The sequence below is a fragment of the Ylistrum balloti genome, unplaced genomic scaffold, assembly GCF_031769215.1.
Source record: "Ylistrum balloti isolate Yb309-2 unplaced genomic scaffold, AGI_CSIRO_Ybal_v1 Utg369808, whole genome shotgun sequence".
Lineage (NCBI taxonomy): Eukaryota > Metazoa > Mollusca > Bivalvia > Pectinida > Pectinidae > Ylistrum > Ylistrum balloti.
Genome location: NW_026781982.1, coordinates 322,346 through 343,082, shown reverse-complemented (window position 1 = coordinate 343,082; position 20,737 = coordinate 322,346). Strand labels below are relative to the sequence as shown.

Genomic DNA, 20,737 nt, shown 5'->3' with positions numbered 1-20,737 from the left:
TGTCTGTGATGTAATCGCGGATTTCACTATAGAATGTATATTTCTGTGATGTAATCGCGTATTTCACTATAGAATGTATATGTCTGTGATGTAATCGCGTATTTCACTATAGAATGTATATGTCTGTGATGTAATCGCGTATTTCACTATAGAATGTATATATGATGTAATCGCGTATTTCACTATAGAATATATATGTATGTGATGTAATCGCGTATTTCACTATAGAATGTATATGTGATGTAATCGCGTATTTCACTATAGAATGTATATGTCTGTGATGTAATCGCGGATTTCACTATAGAATGTATATGTCTGTGATGTACTCACGGATTTCACTATGGAATGTATCTAAGTTGGTAGTGTAATCACGGATTTCACTATAAAATGAGACAACGTCCCACAACTAATAAAGTTAGCTGGGGTATATTGGTACATTAAATTAACGGTTAACACAGTCATGTTCCTATTGTTTACTGGCCAAAAATATGTAAGAATCATCATTGAAAATATCAAATTGAACATTAGCTGATTGAAGTGGCGGAAAATTTGCTTCCTGCTTGCATTAGTGACCTGTGCAAAAACAACTGTTGAATCTAGGTCTAATGGATGTATCATGACAATCGACTGATATGTAAAGAACGTGATTCATTCTAATAGAATTATTATATATTTATTACATTCCGGGAAGTTATATGATTGTAGCTTATGTTGTTTTTTAACTTATCGCACGGTAATATGTTGAATAAGCATGATATATGCAGCATGTCATGCATGCCTCCGTGGCCCAATGGATAAGGCACCGGCCTCCTAAGCCGGGGATTGCGGGTTCGAGTCCCGCCGGAGGTTCTCAATTAACAATTTTTTTTTCACTCTCTTTTTCATTCTGAAATAACCAAATACCAATTATTAGCGACAGGACAAGCATTACTTTTTTTTTTAAATTAATTAATTTATTGTAAAAAGTAAATTTGTATTGAAATTTGATAAGTGTGTTTTTTAAAGAAAAAATATTTGTTTTTAAACATGAACCAAGTTACCGAAAACACTGCAACTTTTAGAAATACAAGATTTTAATGAATTTATCGGATGATACAAACCGATAATAATGCATTTTTTGGTTACCTGTTTACCTAATTGTTATGCCCAGGTTATCTCGTGCTAGAATAGTCTTAGTAAAGCTTACTTCACACACTAAATGTGCCAGAGTATTTGCATAAGACGGTATCATTTCAGCATTTTAACGTCAAATGTTTTACAACAGCTACTTCTTAGGAAAAAAAAAAAAAAAAAACAGATTATATTTACATAAATATTTCTTAATACAATTCCGTTCACATGAAATGGTTGCTTAACATTTCGACAGAATATTCACTATCTTAAACAATATTCTATTGACGGATTTGCTTTCTTCTATAATGTGATTTCACATTTTACTCTTCATTTAGCATCTGAAACGATCAATCTGAAAAGAAATGTTGTTAAATAATGGTCTATGTAAATGGTTATCTGCAATTGCCGTTGGATGTTCACAAGTAAACGAGAGCTTTTTAAGGAAACACCCTGTCCTTAACTTTTTCCTTTGACGTTTAAAGTACATTCTTTTTTTTATTATTATTAAAAATCATATGTGGTGTTTATAGTATGACCAGTTGTCTCATTTTTCAAACGGCCCTGGTAAATCTGGTCCGTCATGGGTCCCGTGCCGGATATTATATTGAACGGGATATTTTGTTAGCCGTATAAGTTAGATTACGGACAAAACTGTATGAGGAGCTATAAATATTTGATGTCATATCACGTGTCAAAAGTATCCATTCATCTTCATGCACCTTTATGTAATTTTAAATAGCGACATACCTGGTGACTCAATACAATTTCACCTGTAAGCTTTAACATGCCACTGGCACAACATTTTAATTACTTCGGTCTGTATGGATTAACACCGATGAAAAATACTCTGCAGCAATATTGATTAATGCTGGTGAAATTTTGTGCAATGTGTCGCATGATAAATGAATATAAGGGAGATTCTTTCACCTATGTTCCTATGTCAATTTTACAGAAATAAAGATGACAAAACTTGTTGGCAAGCGCTTGAAATACAATGTATATTTTTGTCAATGGCTACCGCTGTGTGATAACTGTATTATATGCACGTATCAATAGAGATGTAACATGAGAGGCTCAAGTTCTTTATAAAAGGATTAAAAGGCAACAAAATAAACACTTCATAAATGACAATAATATATAACTTTCCTCCAATGCCATAACTTTTGGCATATTCTGCACTGTCATTCTCATCTGTCTTCTCAAGAAGCTTCAAATTTCCTCTGCTTCATCTGATGCAAGTTAAACATTTAAACGACCTTTGCGTGATGTGCATTCTAATTAACAAAAAGATAAAGCCGAGTTATTATTCTACATGATGAACTGCCGTTACGTCATATTGTGCTAGTATGAAAAACGAACAGCTGAAAGTTTAGATTTTGTTCGTTATTCTATAAATAATCACAGCCTTTATAGTAATTTCTTTGAAGACTAAAATTACACTTATCAAGTAAAATTCCCGTCTGAATTTAAACCCATTTATCACAGTCTTGGAATGTCCTGGAAGACGAGCACTCCACTAAAACGGATAGGTAACCATACATTTGTTTTTGTGTAATAATTTCGACAGAATGCTTTGACTCTTTTTCTCAGCTTGACCAAGTGCCCTATAGCATTTGTAGAAAACCGTTGGAATAAGAAAAAAGCATGAACTGTGGTTTATGATATTAAATACTGGAGAAGTATGGAACTGATGAAGTAGAATGTAATAGCGTAACTGGTAATATTTGTATGATCCTTTCTACATCACGGCCTATTTTTTCTTATTTTTTCTCATAAGAGAGTTCCAACAATAGAGATGAATGAACAACTGGAGCACGTGATCCTGGACCTCCGAAATCTCGACTGACGCAAGAATAAACATACGTCCTTCAACTGTCGGTCTTGCGATATTTCGCAGCGATCCTTCGTCTTTAGTTACAAGTCAAAAACTTGGCAAAAAATGAAAACCCCAAGGATCGTGAAGCGGAATTTATAATCATTACAGCAACTCGAGATATTCGCTTTTTTCATATCAGTTTGGCCCGTGCAATGTATATTTGCGTGTAAGACTTACTTATATTCATATCTATATCTAGATATCTACTTACACAACAATAGGGACAGCTTTGTACTTTGCTGATAAGTGCGATGCTTTCGATTTCGCTAATGTGAGTTTTCCATGTCTAGATAGAAATAGCCTGCTTCCCAACATGTGGAAAAATAGGCTCGCTCATCTCATTGATATTCATGAAATAATGATGCCAAAATATTTGTGACGTCATCAAAACTTGAGAGGCGACAAGCATGAAAACAGGGGGCTAGAAAGGGGGATACAAATAGATTCTTATTTTTCACTCTGTATACGATATTAGCTGTGGAGGCAAAGCAAAAATCAATTCCTTTTTATTTTTAAGATAATATCTATGCAGTTTAATGGACGAGCATGTAAATTTATGCTATTTATTCAACAGTTACACTCGTTCAGAAGTATTTGAAATGAATTCGACAGTCACATTTACATTTGAACAATGATAGATTTTCTATAACTTTACAAACGCTCAGTGTGGTAGTCCCTCTGGTAGCCTCTTATAAAATAGTATTTTGATTGTTATTGGGGAAAACGTTTGAACGGTGACACCGGATTCAGATTACCTGATGATTTTTTTTCGTCTGACTGTTCCTGCAAGTTATAAGCCTAGTCACCACGTTGCTGACCCCGTCAGCTATTGAGCACGCATGCGTTATTGACCATTTCAAAGGTTTCGGGAACCTTTAAATCTGCTTCTTCTTCGGTATTTTTTCTGGAATCTGAAAATATCGAGTCGGTTCTGTATAAGACATACCGTGAAACTTGCTGTTCTCGAAGAATACAACCCAGTTATGGCATCTAAAGTCATCGAAAACTGGGTAATCATTTTGTAACATGACGACGAAGATCCTATAGCGATTACCGCTTCAGTTTTGAGACTCTCGTGGGAACCTCGAAAAAATAACATAATGATATCAATATCAATGCATATGGACGGTGTCAGGTGTACAAATAGGCCGGTGAAATTGTGCCCGGCCCCGTTAATTACAAGAATGCACCCGTTCTCTGTTTATAGTATATTAATAAAATGCGTGTATGCATATTAAGGCGGCGAGCTTAATCTGGAATATGAATCTACGATATGTCGCAATTGATTCGATATGCAAAGTCTTGTTCCCAATATCACGATTTCCGTGGAAAGATGCTGAGATATAAATTTACAACGAAGAGGTTCGAGGGTCATGTGAAAGTAATAATCTCAATGAGAAGTATTCCACTTGCTAGTGAAATCTGAAGTCAGATGTATTCGACATCCAATAGTATGCTTGTTTGTTTCGTTTCGGTTGACATTGTGCATGTTTATGGACGTGACAGGGCTTATTTGGACAGACCATGATTGCAGAGCGGTCGCCGTTGATGACCTTAACCTCTCAGAACACATTATTCTCGAAGTTTTCCGTGTATATTCTTGACATAGATAATACCATATACAGGCGCAACAATGTGTGCGTAATTATTTCCGCCGTTTCTCAGTTTTATAGTGTTTTTTCTATACGTTAGTGCCCGTATCACTGCATAGAGTTCCCAAAAAATCTGTTAACTGTGAGCATTACCAGTGTACATAAGCATGCCTGATTGTATTTTGTTGACCTTGTTCTCTTTATTATTACATTTAATCATTTAAGTTAACACACATAATACATGATACATGGAAACATAAAAACATACAGTGCTACGAAGACAATCTACACAAACTACAGAAAAACGTATAACTATAACATATTCAATACAACAGAATGTACAGTATATGTATACATATAATTTACGTAAGTACTTAACTATTTCACTCTTATTGTTTTATGGGAATATATATATATATATATATATATATATATGGATCAGATTAGCTACTTCAGAAATCACTTTATATTCAAACAATCAACTTTGATGAATTATATTGGTATGAAGAATTGTACATACTTAATTGTAAAAAAGTTCAACAGCAGGTTGTTGTTTTTTTAGGTCAAGCAAATTTGGGAAATGTTTTCTGGATAGAATCTTTGATAAAATATTTGCGATCTTTACAACAATGGTCATGATGTTAATTTATGTTTCAAAGACTGGTTTGTGCTGATTTCCAACTGTTAAAACTTGTGGGCAGACATTTTGCTTTGCCATTGAAAGACAATATATTGCACTGATATTGATTTCTAGAATACAGTGAAAGCGCTAGTGCAAAATGTAACGTCTTTCTTCTTTTGTCAAAAATCTTTTTTTTTTAATATATATATGTATATATTAAATGTTCTTTTTTTGCTTTGTTTTTGTAATTATTATTAAATTATCTATATTATCTATGAATATTTTAATTACCAAATAGATAATACATAACATGTAATAGTATATCAAATTAAGCAGTTTATTTCCGTGTCAAATCCGGAGTTCATTATTCTGCCGTCAGTTTGGTTTTTATTATTTACGTTTATAAACGTGTCGCGTGGTCGGATGTAGAGTGTGCACTTGTATTTTAGTCGTGTTGCTATGTCAGCTGCAGTGGGATGTTGGTTAACAACCAGTAAGTATTATTTTACAAAAATGGACTGTGTGTCCGGCACAGTAATGATATGCCTTTATCTTTCTGATAGTCTCCGAGCAGACGTTCTCCTCATTGTATTTAAGTATACATTATCTTGTTATTGAAAAGACAACCTGGAGTAATATTTATGATAAGACTACATCAGTTTAAAAGTAGTCCTCTGCTATCTCGTAAACAACTGCAATAACTAGCGGCGAGCGAGATCAACGTTGGGATTGCATGCACCTGACCATTTAACATTGCAGTGCATCATTCAAACTTCATTAACATGGATAAGAAGATAACAGTTTCTCATGTGACAGTAGCAAATATATAGAAAATACGTCAACACATATCGATAATTTGATTGTTCATCAGCGCTTCTTGGGCCTTTTTTAAGCAGAGCCATAAGGTCTTAATTACCAAACCTCAACAGTATATTAATTACAAAACCTCAACAAGATATTAATTACAAAGCCTCAACAAGGTCTTAATTATAAATCCCAACAAGGTCTTAATTATAAAACCCCAACAAGGTCTTAATTACAAAACCTCAACAATATATTAATTACAAAACCTCAACAATATATTAATTACAAAACCTCAGCAAGATATTAATTACAAAACCTCAACAAGATATTAATTACAAAGCCTCAACAAGATATTAATTACAAAACCTCAACAAGATATTAATTACAAAACCTCAACAAGATATTAATTACAAAGCCTCAACAAGATATTAATTACAAAACCTCAACAAGATATTAATTACAAAGCCTCAACAAGATATTAATTACAAAATCTCAACAAGGTCTTAATTACAAAACCTCAACAATACATTAATTACAAAATATCAGCAAAGTTCATTGGAACGAGTAACACGATACGTACACGGAGAAAGTGAGAAGTATTTTTTCCGTTACAGATGCTGTTGCTCGTCCATTAATAATTAGGATCGTGAGTTTCTTTTTCTGTTTGGTTTTGTATATCGATGTTTTGCCAGTATTTAGTTAAAGGAACGTTTCAATACATTACTTACATGACTGCTGATTGAAACGTACCTTGTCTTACTTATCCATGACTGGAATTATTTTAATTAAATCGAATTCATTAGATAAAAAATTTACAGGGAAATACCATACTAGAACTGCTGTTTTGATTTCTATTAAAAAATATATTGGTGATTTAATATAATCATTTTTTAATTAAAAGTAACTCCTCTTGATGAACTTCCGTCTTTCAAAACATTCTTTATTGTATTTGTTTACCAATTATTGTAATTTTACTTCTGAAAGAAAAAAATACTCGCGAATTTAATTTTTTGTTTTCAGCTTTCCCTTTCGAAGTTGCAGCATACCAACATGCAGAAAATGCAGTCGGGATCCTGTTTGAAATGTCTTTATAGTTGTTAAAGTGGTAAGGGTTTCAATCAAATATCATTTAACCAGTATTACCTGTAGGCTTTCCCTTTCTTGGCGTATTGATGTAAAAAACACAACAAAATTCGAAAAAATTCACTTAGTAAGCATTAAGTGACACCAACCTCCAGTTTTCCGTAGGCTTGAAATATTATTTTACTTCTATTTATAATTTCTAATAATCCATCATTTTTTTCCTATTCAACTTTCGAACAGTGAAGAAAATATCGACTTTACAATTTATCATACCGGATGATAGTGACAGAAGTCCTTAAAGTCACGTATATGCTGTGAATGAGTTTAAACACCAGGAATAATAACTGTTAGGCCCCTCATTAACGGGCTATGGGTACCTATTATCTTCCATGTCAAAATGTTTCCGGCGACAAATATCGCAATGTTTGGTAAGAAATAGCCATATGTCAAAACCATTGATTTACTACTGAAACCAGGTGTCTTTAAGAATTTCGGATTCTTTGTTAAGAGTTTAAATGTACATGAATATTAATTAGGCCCTTCCCTTTCCGGGTTTCTGTGACAATATACTATACGGACCGGACCCCTGGTGATACTTACCAATCCCAAGGCAATTTCTACCCTCATTCAACAAATGTATGTTAAATATTTCTGGCTCGTGTCAGATGTTTTATTTCACACATTTTCCAATGAAAGAATTATCGATAGTCATTTAAAAACAGTTTGTGATAATTACACTCCCTTGTTAAACCTAATTTATGCCTCATTTTTTTGAAAATTGACCGTGACAAGAATCTGTTATTTTTGGAGCTACTGTCCCGCCCTCACCGCTTTTGTAGCAGATACAGAATATATAGATCGGAAAGTTCCGTCAGTAACCCCAGATGGTTAAAAATTTATAAGAACTGAAATAAAACAGGAAGTAAATATCATTATGATCTTGATATTTTCAACACAATATTCCTTATGAAGCTGACGATATTCCTTAATACTAAAATGTAAGAAAACGTGACGAAGAAATGTAAATAAAATCACTTATGAAGCTGTCAATGCTGTACTCACCAACAGTTTTCAAATACAATAGAAGTAAATAGTGTTGTTGAACTTCACACCGGTTTCGCTTCGGGCAACTCCCCTGTTCACTTCAACAGATTGGGTCTGTGTATCGGGTGTCAGATTTGTAAAGATACTATCGTTTATATTTAAAATAATGTAACTGAATCCGTTAGTATATTATGGATGTAACTGTGTCCCCGGTTCTAGATATGACACTTTTTGTTGGGGGAGAGGCTCTAGGGGTGACATTTTAGTTGGGGGAGAGGCTCTAAATGTGACACTTTCATTTGGGAGAGAGGCTCTAGATGTGACATTTTTGGGGGGAACGAGGCTCAAGATGTGAAACTTTTATTTGGGAGAGAGGCTCTAGATGTGACATTTTTATTTGGGAGAGAGGCTCTAGATGTGACATTTTTAGCTGGGGAAGAGACTCTAGATGTGACATTTTTATTTGGGAGAGAGGCTCTAGATGTGACATTTTTATTTGGGAGAGAGGCTCTTGATGAGAGATTTTTAGTTGGGGAATAGGCTCTCGATGTTTTATTTTTAGTCGAGGAAGAGGCTTTAAATGTGTCACGTTTAGGGGGAAGAAGCTGTACATTAAGAACGAGGTCAATGCTAACACCCGACGCTGTGAATAAGGCTGTGTACTGACAATTGACGCAGGGATCAAGGCTGTATACTGACACTTGACGATGGGATCAAGGCTGTATACTGACACCTGACGCTGTGATTAAGGCTGTATACTGACACTTGACGCTGTGATTAAGGCTGTATACTGACACTTGACGATGTGATTAAGGCTGTGTACTGACACTTGACGCTGCGATTAAGGCTGTATACTGACACTTGACGCAGGGATCAAAGCTGTATACTGACACTTGACGCTGTGATTAAGGCTGTATACTAACACTTGACGCTGGGATTAAGGCTGTATACTAACACTTGACGATGTGATTAAGGCTGTATACTGACACCTGACGCTGAGATTAAGGCTGTATACTGACACCTGACGCAGGGATCAAGGCCGCATACATGACAATTTACGGAGGTTTAGGTGTGGTTGAGGCTGTGCATGCGAAGCTGAATTATTTGTCATTTGTTGTGTCTGGGAACGATTCTCTGCACATGATATATTGCATTAGAATGATTATCTAGGTCTGGAAGTCTCTACGGGAAGGATGCTGTATGTCAAGTGACTGCTTGCAGGAAATTGGACTCTCCATTTGTCAATTTGTTGGAAAGAATGCTATAAAATTGACGCTAGGTAACAAGGCTCTGATATTTCCAGCTGAGGACAAAGCTGTTATAAGACTTTTTCGTTGAAGGGCATTTTTCAATATTGACGAATCTCTTTTTTGAGTTTTTACCTGCTCGTTATGTGACATTTTTCGTTGAAGGGTATTTTTCAGTATTGACGAATCTCTTTATATAATTTAACCTGAGTGTTAACTTTGCAAGAATTAGAATCTGAACTCTCAGGTCTACGAAGCACTCTTGCAGGGACAACGCTGCAAACAATTGATCATACATTGTCAACCCATGGGTAATATCAAATGACAGTTTTATAATGCAGTTTCTTTTTGAGGAGAATGAGACTTTTTGTATATATAAACACATACATTGATGTACCTCTATCAATGCTATACTTTCACAGCTATCTTGAGTGTAGTGATAACTCCCAAGACTAATATATCAAATTGTAACAGGTGATTTCTTATTGGATCTTCGCAAAGAAGTGTTCAAAATAATGGTAAAATAAAACAATAATAAATTTGTTAAAAAGAGAAAAAATAGATAAAAGTTATAACATGACTGTTTACATGTAATGGGCTCGTACACTGACAAAGAGAAAACAATAACATCAAGAGAACACCAACTTGTCAACATAATCCTAATCTCCAATTCTCAAATTAGATAAAACTAGGGCAAAGTATGAACAAAAGACAGTTTACACAGTCGCATGATTAAGGTGTTCCGGAATAGTCGGCAACTTCTGCTAAATCGACGTTATCCGCCATGTAAATTTGGATAATTCTAAGTAAGTAATGTCATGTTTCCAAATGAGAACAAAGTAAACACGTCCAACATAATATCACACTACGATAGCTACATGTATAACTTGACCTGTTAACAGAGGTAAGTGACCTTTTAAAATCGCCCTTACAAGTAACAGATTCCTCGAATCTTTAAGCTATAACTGAATGTTACCTGGAGACAGCCTCCTCTGTAATCATGTATATGGTACAGGGACACGACAGTAGGGTCGGGAGCCGCTGCAACCGACAAAAACTCATTATCACAAGTTTTCGGGAATAATTGAAGAACATGTTACAATTGAGAAGAAATGGTCAAATGATTATTTGCTTGTTACCTGTACCATAATGACAGGTATGGTGACCTTAGGTCACCGGTCCTGTGTGTAACACTACGGGGGATCACGTGTAAGACGATGGCTTTCGGTTACTAGATCCACGATAAGTTTATGGGGTACGTATATTTCAGTATTTTACTCTATACATGACTTTTTACAATGACAAGCCTCTGACAAATAACCCAATAAATATAAACTTGTAAGAAATGTATCGTTAAGGGTAATTCAGAATAGAATCATTCTTTTAAAGTTGGCTTGTAAACGCACTCACAAAATTTCAGTTTACATTCTAGCTAATGTTTGTTCTATCGTACAGTAGTATTTAACTGTGGGTTGTCATTTTCTTCTTACCGTTGATAGGCTACTTGCTCAAAAACAGCAAAGAAAATACTGCCATGTTAACAGAATCTTAGTTTAAACATGAATCCAATGAAACTTCAAATGCATAAAAGAAAGATTTACACAGGGACCCCTGAAAAGAACAAGGAAAATCAAACCGGAAGTTCCCAAGCAGGATATCTTCCAATCAGTCACATTAGAAAAAACACAATTCTGAACTTTAATGAAGCAAGCCGTAGAAACCGCCACTTTATAGCTTCCAGGAAGTCTCAACCAGGAGACATGCCCAAAAGTCTTCCTCACATGATCGACCGCTCAGCCAAATGCCAAACGTAAGGATGTGTTTAGGTGTTAAGTGTTCAGGAATGTCTACAAAGAAGAGAAACTAGTTATCCTGAATTTAGTAACCTCTTGTACATCACACAATTGGGACATGCCAAATAAATGACATCCAAAGTCACAAACCCTTCGAAGAAAAACTCCCTATCGATCATGTTTTCAGCATGGTGCATCAAATGGTAAACCTTCTTTTTAAATAAATTGATAGACTAAATAACAATACATTAGAGAAAGAAATATGTAGCCACTCCAACAGTCACCAAGAATATAACATGTCATTAATTATTCAAAGCAGCTTGGATTCAGCATCATTATCGTATAGAAAAACAAAAGCCATATAGATTGATTGTCAAAGGTCATGTTACTGGAAATAAGTGGTCAGATATCTACATCATTTATTAATGAATTCTAATTGAAATTGATATTAAAACAAGACACCGACACTCTCCTCCTAGTGAAAGCAGTCGAGGTACGTATGATAATATTGCTGTCCAGGGGAATATGCTTCCTAAGCTGCTGTTTGATACGCTAATTACTATATAAGCGAAATTTTATTATAACTTAATAATTCCGTATTTTTTATTTTCTTTCAGTTTTAGTATTGTTAGCATAACAGGGCAGACAAGGACAATGAACTCCACAACAGAAAGGCAGGATTGATTACAGGTGCAGCAAGCAAAAGGGGTTAAGCAATGTATCAGGAATTGTGGCGAATGTTATTCACCTAAACTTGATATATAATTGATGCTAATTCCTTTTCTTGTTCGTTCAATATAAACTTTAAAAGATCGACTGGAAATATCATTTATTTTGAAATTTTGATTATTTTTAAAATACATATATATAAAATATACATTTTGCAGTGTTAGATACTTTCTAATATTTACTCTTGTTTTCCGCCGGCAAAGGTATTAATGAGACGATATTGCAACTAGATTCGCTGAAGTATGACGTCACAGTGATCTTGGCAGCTCTATTATGTTTCTTAATTATGACTGTCAAAAGCGTTTATCATAATGTAATTATAAGTAATAAAATATTTTTGTTAACGTAATTATAGGAGATATAATTGTATGATGCTGTTATGGTAAATCTTTCATGAGAACATTGCGGTAATAGAGATTTGCCAATGGTCACTTACAATTACATCACCTATAATTACACTTCTTTGTCTATTTACATTTCCTGAAAACTGTCCAATTACAGACAGTAGTATACGGCAAATGTGATATAACGCTATAACGGCAACTGATCCTCCGTTGTGACGTCACAATTCTCTTGTCGGCTATTCCATATATCAGCTGTTCCAATAACTTGATTAATTGCATTGCCTAGAATTAACGTTTTCGCTACATATAAAAAGATACATTAATTTAACACAAAATGTTGTTGGTAATAGATATAGATAATAAAGTATTTCTGAATGTAATTAAAATCAATGGTATAGCATGAACCTCCTCTGGTAAATCCTTCCTGAAACCCTAGCGAGAATTGCCAGTAGATCACTTACAATTACATCAAATTATGATGCCTTATATGTTAATCAAATTTGTACAAAAATAAACTTTATCTTTTGACACATAAAAATATCTAAATGTTATTGATAATATATATCACTATTCCTGACGCGTTTAAGACGTTTGTGCAATTTGAAGAAAAAGTACGTGTTGTTTGTACCAATGAAAAAATTAACAGGTGCACAATTGTATTTAAGAACTACAAATATAGATAGGATACCTAATTAGTTTTCACACAGGCGATCAAAATAATGTTCTTAATATATTCAAATGTATTCAATGTGGCTTATTTTGTATTGCTAGAGCGTACTTCACGTGGTTTCTCATCAGCACGAGCGGTCAGTATTTTGGCCACGGGTCAGCCGATGTATTCATATCAACATCATAAATTCAAAAAATGCATATGTATATCGCAATATATCATATTTAAATATATTCAGAGATTCTTATCATGAAGTATAACAGTTACTCTTCCCTAATAATGCCATTATGTATATGATCAGGTCCATTTAGAAGAAGAATGTTATGGCAATTTTAGTGAAAGATTTTTGCCCGTAGATGTTATCACATTTATCGGAATTTAAACACTGAAATGTTGCGCCGTTATATTAAGGGTATATTTATTGAAGCAAGCCTTTTAACTTGTATTTAACAATGAAAATAAAAAGAGCATATCAAAACAGGGACTATTAAACTACACTAGCTAAGGTCTATGTATTCCACCCTTCTATGTACTTTGCATAAGATTTTATCTCTAAATGGTGGAGAAACATTTTCATTGTTCAACAACACATTAACTGTATGAAGTATTATAACATATGAAATTTTCCTTCCTTTCCTTCCACACCTGTGTGATAACAAAGTCTTAAATCATTGTAAAATCCCCAACCATACCTTCTGACGTATTTATATATATATAGAAAATTTCTTTGGATGCCTTAAAGTCAAATGTTAAGTACCTGTAACGCGATAGTTCAACAAGTCATATTTCAACTCGGAAAGTGAATAAATGTGTTCACCCTTATAAAAGTACTATTTTATAAACACTAATATAAGACGCAAATCATGATCCGTTATAACTTTTTATATCTAGAGTGCCAAAAAAAGGGATGAAATATGAATTTTATGGAAAAGTATTCGTTTGAAATCACTAAACTTGTCAAATGGATAATTACAACAAATTGGTGTATGAGTGGCTAATACAGTTACCTTACTGTTCGTCTTTACGAAGATATGTTATAAGGTGGCATAACTTCAAAGGAAAAGATCAAAGACCCCAATAAATTGTTTCGCAACATAAACTTAACTTATTGATGAAAAAGCAAACACTTCTTCAACGAAATATACATTACTGATCAACATAACAAAACCTTGGACGAAATTGTTATAGTTACAAACCTATGTTGTTACATGTGTTCTTTGTGCAAGGAAAATGGTGAAATATATTAAAATGATAAGCATTTAACAGTACACATATATAACATTATACCTGAAATACGCATAAATCATTTTGATATGTATCTGTTAGGCAATCTACCACTAGTGTAGAGATGGATTTTAAATGATGATTGCACATTATTTGTACTTTAAAATGTTATTGTACAAAGGTATAGTCAATATATAACATTGACAAACAGAAAAAACAAATTAATGTCGTTTAAATTACTTCGCCCGTTTTATCAAAACCACGTGGTTTGGTTCACATTATGATGTCACATAATACAATGACGTACCCTTAGGGAAGTCATAACTCCAATTACAGAACAACGTCATTATGTTGGCCCGATATGTCATATCCCAGAACAACTCATCTATCTGATATGTTATTTCAAATCTATATCAGTAAAAAACATTTATTTTCCATTTTCCTAACGTTTGTCAAAGCGTATCATGCCACATGTACTCTTAACAAAATCACACGCATTCTCACGAACGCGTTGAATCAAAATTAAGAGTTTTGTCATCATCAACACACGGTGTTTTATGTTAATAGTAGATATTCAATATTTTAAAATTATACAGAGGTAGTATTGCTGTCACCTGTATGTGAAACCCGCATACCAGACATTTGAACTGCTTGCCCAAACCGCAATGTTTTCTATAAACAAACAAGACTCCTTCCTCTATAATTGACCTATTGGGGACTACTTTTGGGTGATGTTGTATTTTTGGAGGTCGGGATGAAACACAATAGTGTTTACAGACTCACGTAATGGCTGGCGGTCATACTCAACAGTCCGTAATTACACGGTATGACTTTCAAACGAGATGCAGCAACGTAACGGCGAAAGGCTTGATTTACTTTCAATTCAAGCCTTCAGCTGCCCACGACCAGGAGGATAAAGCCATGTGTTAAGTTTTGTGTTGCTTTCCCTCCCTAGTGCTATATTAGAATTACTGTCACGTTTGATTAATTGCAACAAATCCATTTATTAAAAGAGAAATGGGTATAATACAGAAGTAAAAAGTCCATCATGTGTGTTTTCGTATCAGTTTCTTATTCTTTTCAATAAATGGTAACTGGTTGATAATCTCACCTGCTAGTGGTCACAGCTCTGGCGTTTATCACGTCAGAATGAGATAGCTCAAAACGACCATCTGAATAAAGAATATTTGCCCTTCGATAGAATTGAACATAAATTATAAAGTCCTCTTGTACTATTGTACTATTATTTTTAGATCTCTAGTTTGTATTTTTAAACAATAATGGTGGATTTGATATGCCATGGTCTAAACTATCATGACCGCTTTCACTATAAATAAATTTATCATTTATTTAAAATTAGAATGCGATTATGAGATACTTTTATGGGAATGTCCTTAAAATGTTTTTCATGTTTTCCTCATTTTTTTTCAACTAGCATTATTTGATGTCACAGCTCGCTGATTAATAATGGTCATCAGAATACATGATAAATAAGGACATTTACCAGGAATGAAGGGAGCACAAAGACCTAACTGACACGGACACTACGAGGAATGGTATTTTCAGCAGAACATTCATGTCTTTGAAATGAATTCAAAATTTGCTGAATGTAATTTATAGACCTTGATTTCATAACAATGTACCTGCAGGATGATTGAACTTCTGATGTAAAAGGCGATAAATTGTGGGATTTGATATTTATATATAAGTATTTCCTTCTTATACCTTAAATGACAATATTTCGGTGATGATCTTGTGATGAGAGTCCGCAATATCGAGGAAGCTTTTTGGCTCCGTCCTCGGATTCAAACGTCAGACAGTCTTTGTAACTTGATACTTTAATGTCTTTGCTTTACGTTGAGAGCTTTGAAAGTGCGTTAAGGACTCGTTAGCTCATTGATAGTGATAGGTACAGATTTATGTCACTGTGTGCAGACAGTGACAATTCTGTATAATGTCACTATAAAAGTGCCACTGATTGGCTCCAGCATCCCCAGGCATCGTCCCATAATGACCTTGTCTATGGTAAGGACATCAACCCTTCGAACAGTTCAATGACTTGTTTCACTTAACAGAATACCATAAAGCTGGTTATTTTCACAGGTACAGAGCTTCGCGATTGATTTCAAAACGATTGAATACTATTTAAACGATTAACATCTTAAACACTTTCATCACGTTCATGTAATTGTAGAAATATCACACTGTGAACATAACAGGCCATACAGTACCAAGGTTTAGTCCCATTCTGACCACTGCAACAAATGGGACATAAATTATTCACTCCCTGTTAACTTATATTATCATCTTTCACGGCGGACAAAGAAGTGGTTGTTAGAAGTCGTTACAGCAATTATCACATCACATCCGTAGCACAACATGCAGCTGTCATTAAGAAGGATGCATATACCCAAACACTTTTTACCTTTTTAAATACGAATGACTACATGTTGCATATTAGCTGTCTGATGTAACATCTAAATGCGAACGCGTCCCATTCCGCTGTTAATGGATTTGAAATGAACTCGTTTTATATTCAAAGTATTCATACAGCGCGACATGACATCACAGATGATATTTTCTTTTGCTCGTCAAAAATCGATTATTAAACGTTACTTTTATTGAAGAAAAAGGACGAATTTTACTTTTAGGAAAATTCAGACCTGTACAAATATTTTTTACTCAAACTTTCTTTTCTGATGCTTCAAATGCTAATCTCATGATACAAAAATGGCCACGCTGAAATTAAAGTTTTGTATAACAACATATTTTGGCACGAATTAGACATTTGTAGATTTTCAAGTGACAGAAATGTTTATTTAGCCGAATTTAAATCCGCTCGGAACATTTGTGTTCTCAAACAATCAGACTGAAAGTTTACAGAAATATGATATACTTGTGTCCTTGGAGATACTGTGTATCACTCATCACAAGGGTAAAATGTTGATGTAACCTAACCTCTATTTCTTATTAATAAAATAACGAAGTATTTTGATATTTCACATAATATCAGGCTACATTTTCTCTGTGTGTGTCATATATCTTTTTCAGATTTTAAAGAAAAAAAAAGTAGAAGTAGAATACATACTCCCTTAACTGCAGAAATTCCAAATCAAATGACAGACTTATTCTTAGTTATAGTATTCCTAATAACATCTTCAATAATATTCAGATGATTATGGCAGTTGGGAGCAAACGAAATTGCAATCAAAAACTGTTTAAATGTCATTTTGCAGTTATATTGCACGATTGCTTTGAATACGATAACTGATGCGTATTGATATTGAATATGTAGCCCCATTTTTGTGGTCACAGTAATATTAAAGTTTGATTCAGGGGAAATCAGCCGGATTTGTTGTATGGTTGAAGGTGAAAGGGTAACTAACCTATACTAGTGTATCAACAGATTCAGATCTGTGAGGCTCCATTTATAAAAGTGTGTAGGCCAACCTCACCATACAAATACCTGTAATTTTTACACAAGTAATCAGAGATAAACATTCCTCAAAACACCGTTAACAGTTCAAGATTTTTATCAGGCAACTTTCTATCTTTTAAAACGGAATTTTGAAAAAAGAGTGTATCCTCAAAATATTAACACTTTCATGTTGAGTATTCATTTGCTAACCTAATAGGTAGTTATATGGATATAAATGTCAGACATGTCTGTCATTCGGTGACAGTTTGCTATTGATTGAATTTCAATTACTTTTCATTCATAGCCATATCCTACCAGTGTACTTTTAGACGAAAACTAAATTCTTGTGACTATCTCGCTAGTGTATGTTGGTCTTCTTTCTCGCGACCCAAAACGAGTATCTTTGACTAATTATTTTTATCTTATTCTTGATTGTGTAATAAGTGTGCTGTTATTTATGTTGTTAAATATGTTCTTTTTTATTTGTTTCATGTTTCATGTAAATGTGTTTTGTTTGAAAATGTGAAAAAAACAATTAAAAATCGAGTATCCTTGACTAATTATTTTGATCTTGTTCCTGTTGTACGACCAGGCTTTGTTAACGCATCTCACAGATAATATTTAACCAACCCTCAGAAATAATGGTAAATGTTACTTTTCCGCCAAAGATAACTAATTATGTAATGTTATGATATAAAAAGAAAATGCATAAAAACTAGAGAATCATCTAAAAGACCATCATTGTTCTTATCAAGAAATTGATGTAGACAGTTAATGGGCTAAGGCACAGTGAATGACCTAAGAAACAATGACGCCTGTTTTGTCATGACATATTCTTAAATATTAGAGGACATGAGGTGAATATATCGATAGTGATGTTTGATATACCTGCCTCTTTCATAGTAGATTTATAACAATTTCTGTCACCGCTCTTTAATATTGAATAATATTTTCCTATCATACCTGATCTTAATCCAGGTACGCATTTTCTATCAACTACGACCTTTCCCTTAAAAGAAAAAAACGGTAAAACCAAAATCAAAAGACATGAACATAAAAAAAAAATACGGGACAAATACATTAGCAATGCTTACCTTGATTGACTAATTTTTGCAAGGCTGGTATCATTAGTGACGTTGAAGACGCTGACTATTCTGGAACAATGGTCTTATTCTGCTACTTTCTTTTGTTCATGTTTTTCTCTAGTTTCATTGCATTTGAGTTTGAATTTAGATTCTGTTGTCTTGTCGGTATTTCTTTGTTCTTTTTACAATCATAACTTGTAGGAAGATAACTTGTCATATTTTTCAGACATCGCGATTTTATTTCCCCTTTCTAAATTTGAAATCAAGACCGATGTGAACTGTCTTACTCCATTCCTGGTCGAGGTATGCCTACAATGTTACTTACCAGATAAAAAACATTTAACAGTTTTATGTAACAGCTTCTCTTGTGACTATCTTATTTCTTAACACTGACAATTTCTTTAAAAGTGACTTTCCCGGTAAAAGTTATCTTGTTTGCTTCCAGAACAGATCTATCTTTTAAAACCGCCTTCGGTGCCTTGCGTCTCTTTAAGTATGATTTTACTGTGACTCGTGATGGTTCATGGTAACTACGTAGTCTTAAATCCAGACCGCTTTGTCACCGTCGTTATTCCTGAATAGGTATTAATAAAATGTAGACATTTGTCTCTTGGTACTTCCCGGCCCATTCTGTTTAATACTCATAATGTTTAAGCGTTTTTTATTCATAGAATATCTCTAGCTATGTAATGGAAATTTTTTCTCCGTTGAAAACATATAAAATTATCCCGTGAAATTAGCCTGTGATATTTTGTCATATAAGATGATGGGGCGTCTTTAAGTGATAAAAATAGGAATATTTCCCTTATGTAAAACGCCACGGGAAATAACAGTTTTAAAATTAAAATCCGGTTAGACGTAAAGAGAGCGTCCGTAATTTTAAATTCTTTACTTTCGGAAATTTGAGATGGAGAAGTGAATCTTAGCTTTCACCTTGTTCCCTGGAAGATAATAAAAAGTTTATGGGAGTAGTCACCCGGTTTAAATATCCCTCTCCGGTAGAGGCGAACTGTTGAGGGCAGACTAATATTACGTTTAGTTCGCTAAGGTTCACATGAAATCTCATCGATAAAAATGAAACCGAAAACATCTTGTAATCTGAGATGAAGAAGAAGAAAAAAGCGGTATACCCTAACTGGAGTTTGTGTACAAAATGGAATATTTTCACCTGTTAGAATGATGTGGTTTGCATAAACAAACGAGATTAGCGTCAGAGACAGATTTTGTCAACAATTAAAGAGAAAGGACAAAAGATGAGAAGGAAAGATAAATAGATAATTACAATCGGTGTCATTACATGTAATTCCATATCGAATATAATATGTACAGTGATGAATAGGAAAGGTGATTTATCACAGAACAAATGAGATAGTGTTGTAACATTAATGACAAAACAAACAAACGGTGTAATTTTCATAGGGTTGGTGTGTGTAAATAGGTGTCACTCTCATATATTTGTAAGTTCAGAAGTATTAACAAGGGTGTGACACCTGTATAGCGTTCCGTATCTAATACGTATTAAATATTCAGGTTGATCTTTATAATTAGTAAACAGCTTGTATGATCATGAGAGGTGTAAAATGTGCATTAATGTATAACTTATTAACCTGTTATGTCTATAGCGCGTGTTTTACCATATTGTACTGTCAGGTCTACAGTATGTCCCGTACCTGAGTGACTGTCAGGTCTACAGTATGTCCCGTACCTTAGTGACTGTCAGGTCTACAGTATGTCCCGTACCTTAGTGACTGTCAGGTCTACAGTATGTCCCGTACCTTAGTGACCGTCAGGTCTACAGTATGTCCCGTACCTTAGTGATCGTCAGGTCTACAGTATGTCCCGTACCTTAGTGACCGTCAGGTCTACAGTATGTCCCGTACCTTAGTGACCGTCAGGTCTACAGTATGTCCCGTACCTTAGTGACCGTCAGGTCTACAGTATGTCCCGTACCTTAGTGACCGTCAGGTCTACAGTATGTCCCGTACCTTAGTGACTGTCACTATCAGGTCTACAGTATGTCCCGTACCTTAGTGACTGTCACTGTCAGGTCTACAGTATGTCCCGTACCTTAGTGACCGTCACTGTCAGGTCTA

The 20,737-nt window shown here is 34.3% G+C and overlaps 1 non-coding gene across 1 annotated transcript; it reads left to right on the top strand.

Annotated features, from left to right (window-relative positions):
• The first annotated feature begins 776 nt into the window (after positions 1–776).
• Trnar-ccu (transfer RNA arginine (anticodon CCU)) lies at positions 777–849 on the top strand. Its single transcript has one exon. It is a non-coding gene; the product is annotated as a tRNA-Arg (tRNA).
• Positions 850–20,737: the final 19,888 nt, after the last annotated feature.